Raw genomic sequence first — 13,965 nt, 5'->3', positions numbered from 1 at the left:
GAAATATTTTTCTAAGTTGTAAGATGACAGTTTGTGTTTCAATTCATATGTAAAAATAAAGTAGAAAGAAACAGTGAAAGAGTTTAAAAAGGTTAATTAGTAGGACAAAACATATTAAGCTATTTTTAAATATGTGTTCTATGGACGAGAAGCATAAGCATCATCCTCAAGCTCATTAGAGACACAGAATCTGAGGCATCACCCAAGATCTATATTCTTCGCAAGATTCACAGTGATTTGTATGTACACCAAAGTTTCATAAGCATTATTTAAGTTCTTCAAAACCTCATTAAGTTTACTCATGGAGGCACTGATTTTAAGTAAGAAAAAGGGTATGGCTTCTATGTTTACGGGAAAGAAGGCACATGTGCAAATGCTGTTACAAATGCAGATGTGGATCAAGAAGCTGAGGAGCTTCCTACTTGATCATTTAAATCACCTTCCTCATCTGCTGAATTTGAAAAAGGGTGTGGCAGAGTTTTAGTATCTAGATTGGAGAAACTTTCTAATGCCCTATGGAGTAAATGTGAGATGAGATTAGAGAATCGTTATGACTTTAAGATAGTTTTTTTTTGTTTTGTTTTGTTTTGTTTTGTTTTGTTTTGTTTTGTTTTAGGTGAGGCAACCCTTGGTTGACCTCACATATTGCAAGGACTTTTTCAGCTTACAATCCCTTATTTTTCATTTTTTATTTTTTATGCCTGCATCACCTGGTCTTCCTAGGTGGTTTCCCATCCAAGTACTAACCAGATCCAAGCCTGCTTAACTTCAGGGATCAGACAGGATCAGGCTTGTTCAGGGTAGCATGGCTGTAGACAAATTTAAAATAGTTTTGAAGGATCAGTTAAAATGGGACACCAAAAATATGTACTGACATCAATCTATATGAGTTATTTTTTCTAATGGCACTTACAGGCCTTGGCAAAAGATAAAAGTAGGCAAATAATTGCAGTGATTTAGAAAATATATATAATAGTTGAACATATTTGTAGAAAAATAGTTGAAGATATAGAAAATAGTTTAACGAAAGAAATGAAAACAAAGTGAATTGAGATTAACGACTGAAATCAAGGAACTAGCGGTTGAAGAACAGTATAAATAACAAAATTACATGACTAGAGTAATCAAAAATAATAGTCTAAGAATGAAGAACTGTGGAGTGTTTCTGAATAATGCCAAGGTGTAGGTTATGATTATGAGAATGGGTTCTGGAGGTATACTGACATCGAATACCACTAGTATTGAAACAAATATCAGGCAAATGAGAGATCAGGATGTTGAATAGTTTATCCACTTGACCATTGAAATCAATTTAAATAAGTTGTCTCTGAGTAGAAAGAAAGTGCATAAAGTGCCAAGTTCTACAATAAACAATGGAGAAGAGAAAGAAGTTAGTAGAGGGCTTCATTGTGGTTTTCACAGGCCATGGGCATTTTTGTCTTTATGATCTCCTTTTTCCATTAAAAAAAAAAAAAAGATAAAATTTATATTTTATAGCTTTACTAGTTTAATGACAAATACATTAAGATTACATATTGAGATATTTTTTCAACCTAAAATTTCATTCATGTTTCCTTTAGATTTTAACAGATATTAAAGCATTTCTGTGGGCCCCTAAAATTATCATAGGCCTTAACCACTCTGCCTAATGGATAAGTTGGCCCTGAACAATTGTGTGTCTATGAAATAAATTGTTTTATCTGCTTAATTTAAAAGAATAAGACCTTGAAAATTTTTAGTTGTCAGTTTTATTATTCTTTGCTTATATAAGTGTTCATTAGATTCCTTATCAATTAAAATCAACTTTAATTTACTTAGCAAAAAGTTAATTAGATTTGAAAACTATAGGAACTTCCACCTCTTTCTGTATGTAAGCAGCAAAGAGAAAAAAAATAAATGAAATAATTTTCAAAACACTGAACAGAAGGCAACAAAGAACTATGAACTCTAAGAGACAGGAAAATTAGCTGAACCATATGTTTTCCCAGCTAATTCTCTTGAGAGGTTCTAGTCCATGGTTCAAGGCAGAGGAGTCTATGCAATGCCTGGTGGACTCCTGGAGATGAAGAGAGAAATCTGAGAGTCTGGAGAGACCCAGGCAACAAGGTGGAATACCAAGATAAAAGAAAAAAAAAAAAAAGCACTCCAAAATATTAGTGGTAATAGTGTCTGGCACTCAGAGCCAGAAATAAACTCTGATTTAGAGAATACTGGATAGACTACACAAAGGAATATTCTACCTCAGGAGCAAGAAATAACTAGCCCTAGACTGAGCATGGCCAAGTCTCACCTATCAAATATTAAAAGTAAGACCTGGACGTACCAAACTATTTACAAGTACCTTAACTACATAGCAGAAAGAATGTTCAGAATATAAGATTAAAAATGGTCCAGCACATATGAAGGTAATATTCACAAAGTTTGGCATCTAATAAAATCTATTAGTCATGCAAAGAATAGGAAAAAGATAATAGGACAAATATAAATCAATAAACTCAACCTCAAACTTAAATTATGAGACAAAGCTTATTAGAACTTAATTAAAACATTTATTAGAACTTTATCCTCTATGTCAAAATGTTTAGTAGAAACACAAAATGTGCATTAGACCTGAATCAGAATTCTAAGGTTGAAATATATATTGTATGAGAAAAAATATTCACTAGAACACTAGTATATCATTACCTTAATAGCAACAGTAAACTAAAGAAAACGTTCAAAATAACCATTGCTGGAACCTATAAACTGAACAAAAGCATACAGCATGAAACAAATTGATTGTTATTTATCCAAGGAATACTATTGGAAGCTTCCAGTTTCCTGTTCCGAATGTAAGAATCTTAGAAGTCACCATTCTGTCCTAACAACAAGTAGAAAACAAAGCATACTGAAAAACCAATAATTCTCTTAAATCCACAATAAAGGGAAGGATACAGGGCAAACAGCTGCCCTGTGAATACAGAGTCATGGCTTACCAGCACAGAGCTCACCTCCAGAACCAGTGCTGGGAACTGCAATTGATGAATTGCAAGAGGCTCAGCATGGACAAGTCTGAGAGTTAAAAACTAGTCCCCTATAATACTGTGAGATTTACCTCTAGGAGTACCATTAGTATCCCACAGAATATTGGAGCAAAATCCCCTCATGCTTAGGGCAGGGTGAGTGAAAAAGGGATTACTGAACCTTGGTGAAAACAGTGAGGTCTTATGATATTTTAGCCAATGTCTGCTGCTATTCACCCACTAAGCATAATAGCACATTAGTTATACCAGGGATGTGCAGGCCATCAAATTCTGTTGTCCTGCTTGAAGGGCTGGCAGGATTGGGAGAAGAACAGGAAATGTCAAAAACAGTTGGCAATCTCAGTGTAAACAATCAGAGAAAGCCAACATCCATCTGCCTAAAATTGCGATACTAGTTAGGTCAAGTATTTGTAAATATAAAAGCAAAAACTTAGCCAAGCCGCAAAAACACAACAGGAAAATCTGGATAATGAGACACAGTGGGCTTTGATAAGCTCCAAGATGTTCTTAGTGCTCTGGAAGTCTGAGCACAGGTACAAGGCGGCACACATGTGCTCAGGAGAGACTGGAGAGGGCTCCAACTACCTATAAGTCACTGGATGAACATGACAGCTTCAAGAGAAGAATGTGAAAACTGGGAAGACTTCTAAAGTGCCTAAACTTTAAATGAGTTCCCCAACCACTCACAGAGCCATCACAAAGAATGAGAGCCATACTGGCTCAAGGTTATAAAACACAACCCGTGACCAATCGTTAGCAAGTCACTAAGTTATACTGCTCCAGAAGTGTCCTTTAGGAAGCCAGACTTAAAAAATTAAAACAAAAAATAAAAACAAAAAGAGACAAAGAGCAACATCATTTGCCTCACACTGCAGGAAAAAAGATTCTATTGAATTAGTCCACACAAATCACTGAAAAATTAACAAACACACAAATACCACTCCCAGTGGCTCATAATTCAGAATTGCTTAATGTATGATCTAAAATGTCCAGTTTTCACCACCACCATCAATGGTGAAGTTATGAGGCAGGCAAAGATAATAACAAATATATACTAATAGAAACATACAATCTGAAAACAGAAAGAAAAAAGGAGTGAAAAAAATAAACAGAGCCTAAGATCTGTGAGAGTAGCAGAAAGAGAAAAAAGAGAAAAAGACAAAATAATAATTGAAAATGGCTGAAAACTTCCCAAATTTGATTTTTTTTAAATAAGGGATGCCTGTTTTTGTAAGACCTGCCTCCTTATCTACTTGCTGCCATAGATATAAAATAAGGTCAATTCCAGTGAGGTCCAGAGAAACAAGCCCCCATGTCTAAATCCATAGAGAGAGCTGAGGCTGCAAAATATTGGAACATTTAGTTAATTTATATCAGCAGAAACCTGGGTACATTTCATGAATGAATTCTAAGAATGTTAGTCTAATAATAAAATAATATAATATTAGAACAGGTTGAATCTATTGATTTGGCTATACTTAATATACTTTGGTTTGGGATTGAAAAGGCTAGCTTATATAGTTGGAGGTGACTCAAACAGTTTGAAACATTGATTTAAACTTGATCTTAAATTATGTTGACTTGATCCAATTAGGCTGAAATAGTAAAAATGTTCTAGAATAATGAAAAAGAAAAATCCCATAGGTTTAGGAAGGTAGAAATGCTGGAGCGTATTTATTGTGAGCTACTGGCACACCCATCTGCCTGATATATCCTCTAACAGGACAAGAGTATACTCACATCAGTATAGCTTAAGATGCATTAATGAGGGCTGTGACACCATCCTCAAAAATTCTGCTGTAGATGGTGTAAAGATCATAAAGGATGATGAGACAGGCATCACTGAGATGGCTGACATGATTTACATGAGTATAATTACATCCGGAGAAACAGACACCAAAAATTAGTACTTAATAATAAATAATTTTAAAAAAAGTAAGCATAAATAAAATAGCAAGAATTAAGTAGCAATCAAAAAACTTCAATTGATACTGTCTTTGCAATAGGCAACTAATGATGATGTATTACTAGCAATAAAACATGAAGTCAGTATATTAAAATATTATTTAATATATATTATAGAAAATATCTTCAGCTTGAGAGAAACTTTATTTGTATTGTCACAATGGAGAGTAATCAAGTCCTAAGAAATTTCTATACCTTAGTTTATTCAAAATTCTGTAATCCCTTGATTCAATGAGAGGCTAGGTTTCCTTATAGAAAGACCACCAACGTTGACAAACACAAACCGTATTTGTGATTCCCGGGCTATTTCTAAAGGGACTGAGATCATTTATAAAGGTGACAGACTATTAGCAAATGGAAATTGTTCAGAACTTTTGAGGATACATAGATATTAATAAAGTGCAATTTTCAAAAATAACACACGCCTATGATAGTCAGAAGATAAAAGAAGCTTAGACATCAGGCCATCTCAAAGTGGTACAGTGGACTTGCGTACCCACCGGGTAATTATCTCATCAGTTCTTAAATGCATAGTTGTAACAGGCATAATTTATGGCTGCCAGAATCCCAACATTGGTTCCTAGACCTATAGATTAAAGGACATTTTTCATTTTTCATACAATATGGCCAAACTCAGTTTACCCCTACTGTCTAGATGAAATTACCACAACCTTTTTATTCAGAAAAGTTTCCAGGTGTGTACAACAAATTAAATGTTCATCCTAGCTTTACTGTATTAATTCTATAAATTACTCTTATCAAGAAAATGAAATGAATGAATAGGATATAGTTTAGAGAAATGCAGAAATTAGTACAATTAAAAATTTGGAAAATGCAAAGATGAAGATCCTTACCACATTTCTATTTAACTTGGTTGTATTTCTTATACAAAGGTGGATGAATTCTAACAATAAATTGTGGATTATAATAATCTTAATCAGATGGTAGGTCCAGTTGCAAACACTATTCCAGATATGTTATCTCATGTGGAACTAATTTTACACAGAACTTGGTTTGCAGCTACTGATTTGGCAAATGCTTCTCTATACCAATTTACATGCATCACCATAAGTTGTTTGCTATCATCTGGCTAGGAAGACAGTGCAATTTCATGGTCTTGCGTCAGAGCCATGCGAACTCCTCTCATCCATAATCTCTCCAGTGTTACACTGATGCCTAATCTGTGAATTTATATCGGTCTGTACTGGCATAAATAAAAGCTTACTTTCAATGTATGTACTTATCTCATCGTGGGCCAGTAACAGTTTTCAAAACAGTGTTAGACCTTGGACCTTACTTTGAGTTCCACTGATCATGTTCACCAAGATCTTAATTATAACTGGAAGACAATCACAGTGGTCAATTAAATTTATAAAATCATGTTTATTGGAGCTACTTAAAAAAAAAAAAGTCTATGAGATGCCTTAGTATGACACATACATGTCAGATAACAGGAGAGAAAGACATGATATTCATGAATGACCTGGTGAAATACCTGTCCAGAGGACTTAACTTGACAAGATAGACCCTCTAAAATGAAAGACAGTTTTTACATATTGCAGTGATTATGACTAAAAAAGGAAACAATTGTTAATGAAATTATTTTTAATTTTAGAGGTAATAACACTCATATATGAGTGTATTTCTATGGCTCATTAATGAGCAAAGTATTAACCTGCCATTTTGAGTAGCACTCAGGGCAAGAGAAGGCCCTGTATTGACTTCTGGCTGCTACAAAAGCTATTTTGTGACTTTCCTTCATGATGAAAGAGATTCAGATATAATCTATGTATCTTTGACAAATATAGTGTTGAAAAGAACCACTGTAGAGCCTTAATAAGAGAAGCACTAAACAGACTTCTAGAGTTTTGGAGAAAGGCCATGTTCTTTTACTACAGTTTCAAAAACTAGGTCCTGTCTTATTATTGGAATCTAGTAGAAAATATATATTAATCATAGAATCAAATAAACTTCTGATTTTAATTTGGATCCTATCTGATCCAACATGCTAAAAAATTGGTCATGCACAAGCATGATCCCTCTTGAAGTGGAAAATAGCATATACACAACCATGTTTGATTAGGTAATCATGATAAAAATAAATTACATAGCATGTTACTTAGCATACGGCTAAGGCTCCCAGTACATCTGATCTTGCTATATATCTCCTTTACTTCATTCCACAGCAATGGGCTCACGGACAATTTCTCAAACTAATGTATTTAGGAAGGGAAAAAAAATAATTACAGATGGTGTTGATTAATATGCTGGCATCAATGAAAACATGTGGTGTAGTATTAACATTCTAATTGAAAATGTTCCTGATACACAGTAGTGAAAGAAAATATCTTCTTAGGTAGAACTTTGAGTATGGCATCTGATTGTCCTGTTTTAATTGAATTGTCACAGACTCGCATAGCCTGCTAAAAATTAACCCTATTAAACTGAGAAAAAATAGTTTTATACATTAATTATTAAATTATTAGATTAAAAATATCTTTCTGCATATTTCTAAATGTATTGGTTATCTAGCTGACATACTATTTTTAGTTTTGTGGATCTGCAAATATTAAAAATATATAACATAATGTATAATACAACAGTTCAACAAATTCCATTATTATTAAAAATCTCCCTTGTCTTGTATCATGTATCAATAGGTATATATTCTTGGCAGTGAGATAACCCCTTAAAATACCTCAAATCATGGCATTTTTATTACTGCCTAACCTGCTGGCACTAAATGATTGTACCTAGAATCAAGGAAACATTTCTGAAATTTATGTTGGGCTGACTGAATTATGCAAAGTTGTAGATATATTTTCCCCTATTTTTAGATCCGTAAAATAGTAGGTAGGGTCAATGGTGTTCACCATTTTTCCTCTCCACTGAGTTGTATCTAGAAAAGACTACTTTCTATCAGTGACAGTGTTTCTTCACCAGGGAGATTCTTAATTATTTTTATGTAGTATATATGGAGAAAGGGAGATATATCTCCCTAGGAGATATCTAAAATCACAGTAGCACTAAAACTATTTCTTCCAAATGCAGGCAGGATTAACAAAAAAGTAGTGGTAACCTAGATTTAAAAAAGACTTTAGTATAATGTAGTATAATAGATCTTATTTGAATTCTAAACCTAACAAGTACAATGTAAATGTGAACCCTGACAAGACATATGATAATATAAAGGAATTGTATTAACAGCATGATAAAAACTTTTTAAGTTTGTATTTGATACAAACTAATAATGTGGAGGCAACATGAAAATTGATATTTGTTGAAGCTGAGATCTGGATGGATCAAAGTCACAATATTTTTTAATATCTTTTTTTTAATATCTTTTGAAAGTTCCATAATAGATAATTTTAAAAGAATAAATAATTAAATTTCTTTGTTGTTCATTCTTCTTAAGCCAGAAATTTACCATACCAAGTTGTAGAAAGTCCAGAGAAAACTATTTTCTGAAATTCTTGCAAAACTCAAGAAACTAGTTGTATTAGTTTGAAAATTATCAGAGGAAATCATTTAACATTTGGTCTCAATACTTTGGTTCAGACATGTTTAAAACAAACTCTAATATAATATGGCAGAAAAAGAAACCAAGTGTCTGAAAGTACTAACAGTAATTCCGTCTGGACAGAAACAGAACAAAAACCAGTGCACTTCCTGATAACCCTTGAGGGCTTTGCTATCAGATACTCTAAGTAATAGTCATTCCATAGAAAGGGCCCACTCTTTTATTGTTTAACCGAATTATATTACATTGTTTATAGATTGTATCAGAATTACTGTAAAGGATTATAAGTGGATTTTCCAGAATGGCACTTTAAATACAGCATGATTGATTCTTTTGTTCATTCTCCCAAACATTTTTACCCATTGACAAAGCTTCTCGGAAATATACTAAATGCTACAGTAAGATCATGACAAAAAACACATGTATGTATGTGTTTACAATTTTCTGCATGTATTACATACAAAAACTTCATAAGCCTGAGTAGGGTTATTGAAATTTCTCTTTTAAATAATAAATCTATTCCATATTAGTATACTTCAAAAGGAGAAATGGAAAACTTTTCGTTATGTCATAATCTTGCTCTGTCACTATTTATCTGATATCATTTTTAAAATCTTTGACTTACTGTAAAAAAAAAGAAAGTTTAGAGAATTGTTTTTTTCTACATCTTTATAAAAAGTAAAGAGTATTCACCTTGTGCTTTCTTTTTATTTGAATTATTTCTCATCATGGAAAAGACATATGGAGCTGCTGTTTTCTCCTCTTCACTAGTTTCTAAAAATCAGACTGCATTTGAAATAGAGAATGGTATACTTTGAACAGCAACTGCTAATGTAAGTTATACCTCTTCTTTGTATTAATTTATATTTATTTCCTGTTTATATCTTTTCTCTAATAGCAATGAGCAGTAGTCTTCAACCTATACAGATTTAGTTGGTTAAAACACGCTCAAGAGATCCACCCACGAATTTATGCAGGATACTTCGACTCATTTTTTGATGATATCACAGCTGAGTAAAGGGTCTTGATGTTTTTTCTTAGGAAATCATATTTTATTTTATTTTTTTTTGGAATCATAAAATATGTAAGTAAAAAAATCATTTTTGTCTGAATCTTCATATATGAATTTTATTTCTTTCCCAGTTCTCCTTTGTATCTATTTTTACCTTTAATAATTCAATAACAGATTTAAGAAAATATGACTATAATAGTAAAACACAACACTTCACTATTGAATTTAGTTAAACAAATTATTGGAATAGTAACATAATAATTTTGTTCAACTAAATCAAACTGTGTAGTCAAAACAATAGCTCTGGCAAGCTCTTGTCCACATAACTACATATACCCGTTCTGCATATCATACAATGATTCTTTTTCCTTAGTAAATATTGTTTCATCTACTGAGAATCTCTCCTCAAATTTAATCAGATTCTTTTCAATTTTGATCCAATAGTGCCTTTTTAACATTCTGAAATAAACTAAAATGCTAAATATTATTGAAAGTCAAAACTCTTTTAATACATCCCAGAGACTGATTTCTGAGTATTTTATTTAATTTTAGAGACCTCCAGCATCTGTTCCAAATAAACCTTGAAAGTTCTGACCAAGAAAAAGTGAATAGATAAGTAATGCATAGCCTCTATGAAAAATGTTCCCAGTGGTAGCCTGTTACTTGTATCTGAAATTGTGTGAGTTCTTATTTCTCAGTGGGGTTATCTTATGCTTAAATGTTGTTTTGTTTTGTTTTGTTTTTAAAAAGAAAAATATTCAATTAAATAAAAAAGATATTATACTCATTACAATCAAATTCAGTTAACTCTAAGATCTTATAACAAATATCATTCTTCAGAATATAAAGTCAAATATGCTATTTTGCCCTGAAAAGCTACAAGATTGATTCAAATGTTGTTTGTATCTTTCAGCCCTTATTCAGAATAATCAAAATGTGTGTGAATGACCACATATCATAAAAAATGTTTTCAGTAATTTTGTGCATTCTGTTTCAACAAACCACTTGAACAACATTGATTTTGAAAGCATGATCTTTTTGATCAACTCTTTAAAACATGATAAGTTTTTGTAGTGCCATTTAAAGACCTGTTGATACTACATATGATGACTCCTTTGGAGAAGATATCTCCTTAATAAGAAAGAATATTTTCTTATAAATTAAAAGTATTTTTAAAAGCCAGTAACTTTCTTTACTGGGTTATAAATTGAATAAAACCATAAGTTTTTATCATTCCTTAAGCATTACTAGATAGAGGAAATCTCTCGGGAACAAGAAAACCAGCTCCGAAATGCAAGATTATGGTTGGACATCTAGACTGACTAATTAGTTGAATTTGGCTTACTATTTACCTTTGAAAGTCTATGATGTAAATTCATGACAGTAATTACAGGTCTCTTTGTATCACGGGCCATTAAATTACTTGCAATTTTTTTAATTAATGTTCAAAAATCTATAGCATTCCTATACTTTAATAATGAATTGTCAGAAAAAGAAATGAAAAAAAAAACTACTTTTGCAATTGCAACAAAAAGAATAAAACCTAGGAATAAATCTAATAAAACAAATAAAGGACCTGTATAATGAAAACTATAAGAATATATTTAAAAAAATTGAAGACAACACAAAGAAATAGGAAGATATTCCATGTTCTTGGGAGAATCAACATAGTTAAAATAACATTATTACCGAAAGCATTATACAGATTTAATGCAGTCCACATCAAAATCCCATCAGTACTTTTTAAAGAAATAGAACAAAAAAAAATCAGATTTGTATGTAAGTACAAAAGACTCCAAATCGCCAAAGCCATCCTGAGAAAAAAGAACAAGTCTGGAGGTATCACTCTGCCAACTTCAAATTATATTATAAAGTGACAATAATCAAAACAGCATGGAATTAGCAGAAAAACAGACACACAGACCAGTGGAACAGAATAAAGAGTCCAGAAGTAAATCCTTGTTTATATGGCAAATAATTTTTGACAAAGGAGCCAAAAATACACAATAGAGAAAAGAAAGCCTCTTCAATAAGTGGTACTGGGAAAACTGGAAAGCCACCTGCAAAAGTTGAAACTAGGCTGTTGTCTATCACCTCACAACAAAATTAACTCAAAATGGATTAAGAACCTGAATATAAGACCTGAAATAATAAATTGCATAGAAGAAAACATAGGTACTAAACTCAAGGACCTTGGACTTAAAGAGAATTTTATGAATTTGACTTCAAAGGCAAGGGAAGTAAAAGCAAAAATAAATTAATGAGACTATATTAAACTAAAATGCTCTGCACAGAAAAAGAAACTGTCAACAAGGCAAAGAGACAACCATCCAAATGGGAAAATATATTTGCAAGCAATGCCTCTGATAAGAGCCTAATATTCAAAATACACGAGGAACTCATACAACTCAATAACAACCAAAAAATAAATAATCCAATTAAAAAATGGGCAGAAGACCTGAACAGACACTTCTCCCTAGAAGATATACCAAAGGCCAACAAACATATGAAAGGATGCTCAACTTCACTAGCTATTAGGAAAATGCAAATCAGAACCACAATGAGATACCATATCACACCTGTTAGAATGGCTATTACCAACAGGACAAGCAATAACAAGTGTTGGAAAGGATGAGGAGAAAAAGGAACCCTCATACACTGCTGGTGGGACTGCAAATTGATACAACCATTATGGAAAACAGTATAGAGGTTCTTCAAAAAACTAAGAATTGATCTATCATATTATCTAGCAATCCCTCCTCCAGTAATTTACCCAAAAGACTTGAAAATACTTACAGAAAAGCTATATGCACACCGATGTTCATAGCAGCATTATTCATGGTGGCCAAGACATGGAAGAAACCAGTGTCTTACAAAGATGTGGTACATATACACAATGGAGTATTACTTAGGCATAATAAAAGACAAAATACTGCCATTTACAACAACATGGATGGATCTTGAGATAATCATGTTAAGTGAAATAAGCTAGACAGAAAAAGTTGAAAACCGTATGGTATCACTTATATGTGCGACATAAATGTAAAAGCAACAAACGTAACAAATACAGACTCATGGGCATGGACAGTAGACTAGTGGTTATCAGAGGGTAGGAGAGAGGGGTGAGGTAGATGGGGTGAAGAGGGTCAAATATGTGGTGACAGAAATAAATCTAACTATGGGCAGTGAATACACAATGCAACATATATATGACTTACTATTGAATTGTACACTTGAAACTTATTGGATTTTGTTAATCAATGTCACCATAATAAAACAAATTAATTAAGAATAGTAAACTTTAAAATGCCACTTTAAATAAAACATATAAAAAAAACAGTAAAAGCATCACTGTATTTTTGGCTGAAAAAATTTTAAATGGGTTAAACACGTCTGAATCCTTTTATTGTTTAGAGTGACATTAGAAAATATAATAAAGTAAAGCCTCTCAATATCTTGACGTAGTAGAACTTATTTCTCATGCATTAAATTTTAAATGGTTGCTGTTTTGGAAGAGGTGATTCAGGGACACAAGATGCTTCTATCTCATGGCTCCACAGGAGGGAAAAAATAGTGAGAATTGAGCCTTAGACTCAGACTGTAAGGGGTGCATATCACTTCCACCCACATCACATGACCATACTTATCTGCAAGTGAAGCTGGTGGCTATAATTCATACTTGTAACTAGAAAGAAGAGTAAATGTACTTAATTATCATCCAGCTATCTCTACCACTCCACGGAAGCAGAACTTTCTGTTGCCATGGAAAGGCTTAGTAGAACATGTGCAGAGTTGGGGGAAAAATTATATTGAAGTCTGAATTTAAATATTTTCTCCTATATAGAAATGAAGTCTAATGCACATTTAATTTTGCCCTGACCTGGTTTGTATGCTTATGAAATCACATGACAAAAAAAAAATAATTAAAATCTTAAAAACTTGACATTTTAACATTTTCAAATGAATGATTCTAAATCAATAACATCTGCTCTTCTGCAATAAATTTTCCATCTTATTTTTCTGTCATTTGTTAGAATCTCAGAGATAGGAACATATAATAAAATTAGTTTGTGAGAAGAATATATATAATAAGCATATTATGAAGGGTCATAGATCATTTACCCCTTAGTCTTTTTTACATAAAATAAAAGTTATAGCTGTGCTTAAAGCAGCGGTTTTTATTTTCTCATCTCCTCTTATCAAAGATATGCACTGCCTACATCACCTTTGCTTTCATAAAAGAAAACTTACATGCTTGATTTATTGCTTATTGTAATTTCAGTTCAGGGCCACTGAAGTTCTAGTTTAAATAATCATTTCATCTTGTTTATTCTTAAATTATAGAATTACACTTATAGAGAAAATAACAAAATTGAAAAAATTGAATATTTCTGAATCACTGTTAAATTGGGCTATAAATTTGATCATTAGTCTCAGTTAAGAAC

At 32.3% G+C, this 13,965-nt stretch overlaps 1 long non-coding RNA gene and 1 pseudogene across 2 annotated transcripts in view; both read right to left on the bottom strand.

Annotated features, from left to right (window-relative positions):
• LOC111736645 overlaps positions 1-13,965 on the bottom strand; it is a 611,781-nt gene that overhangs the window by 436,226 nt on the left and 161,590 nt on the right. The window lies entirely within an intron of this gene.
• Positions 699-817, bottom strand: LOC111736686 (annotated as a pseudogene).

This window comes from Pteropus vampyrus, unplaced genomic scaffold (assembly GCF_000151845.1).
Source record: "Pteropus vampyrus isolate Shadow unplaced genomic scaffold, Pvam_2.0 Scaffold21, whole genome shotgun sequence".
NCBI lineage: Eukaryota > Metazoa > Chordata > Mammalia > Chiroptera > Pteropodidae > Pteropus > Pteropus vampyrus.
The sequence above is the reverse complement of the archived record's forward strand: the minus strand, read 5'-3'. Positions and strand labels throughout refer to the sequence as shown.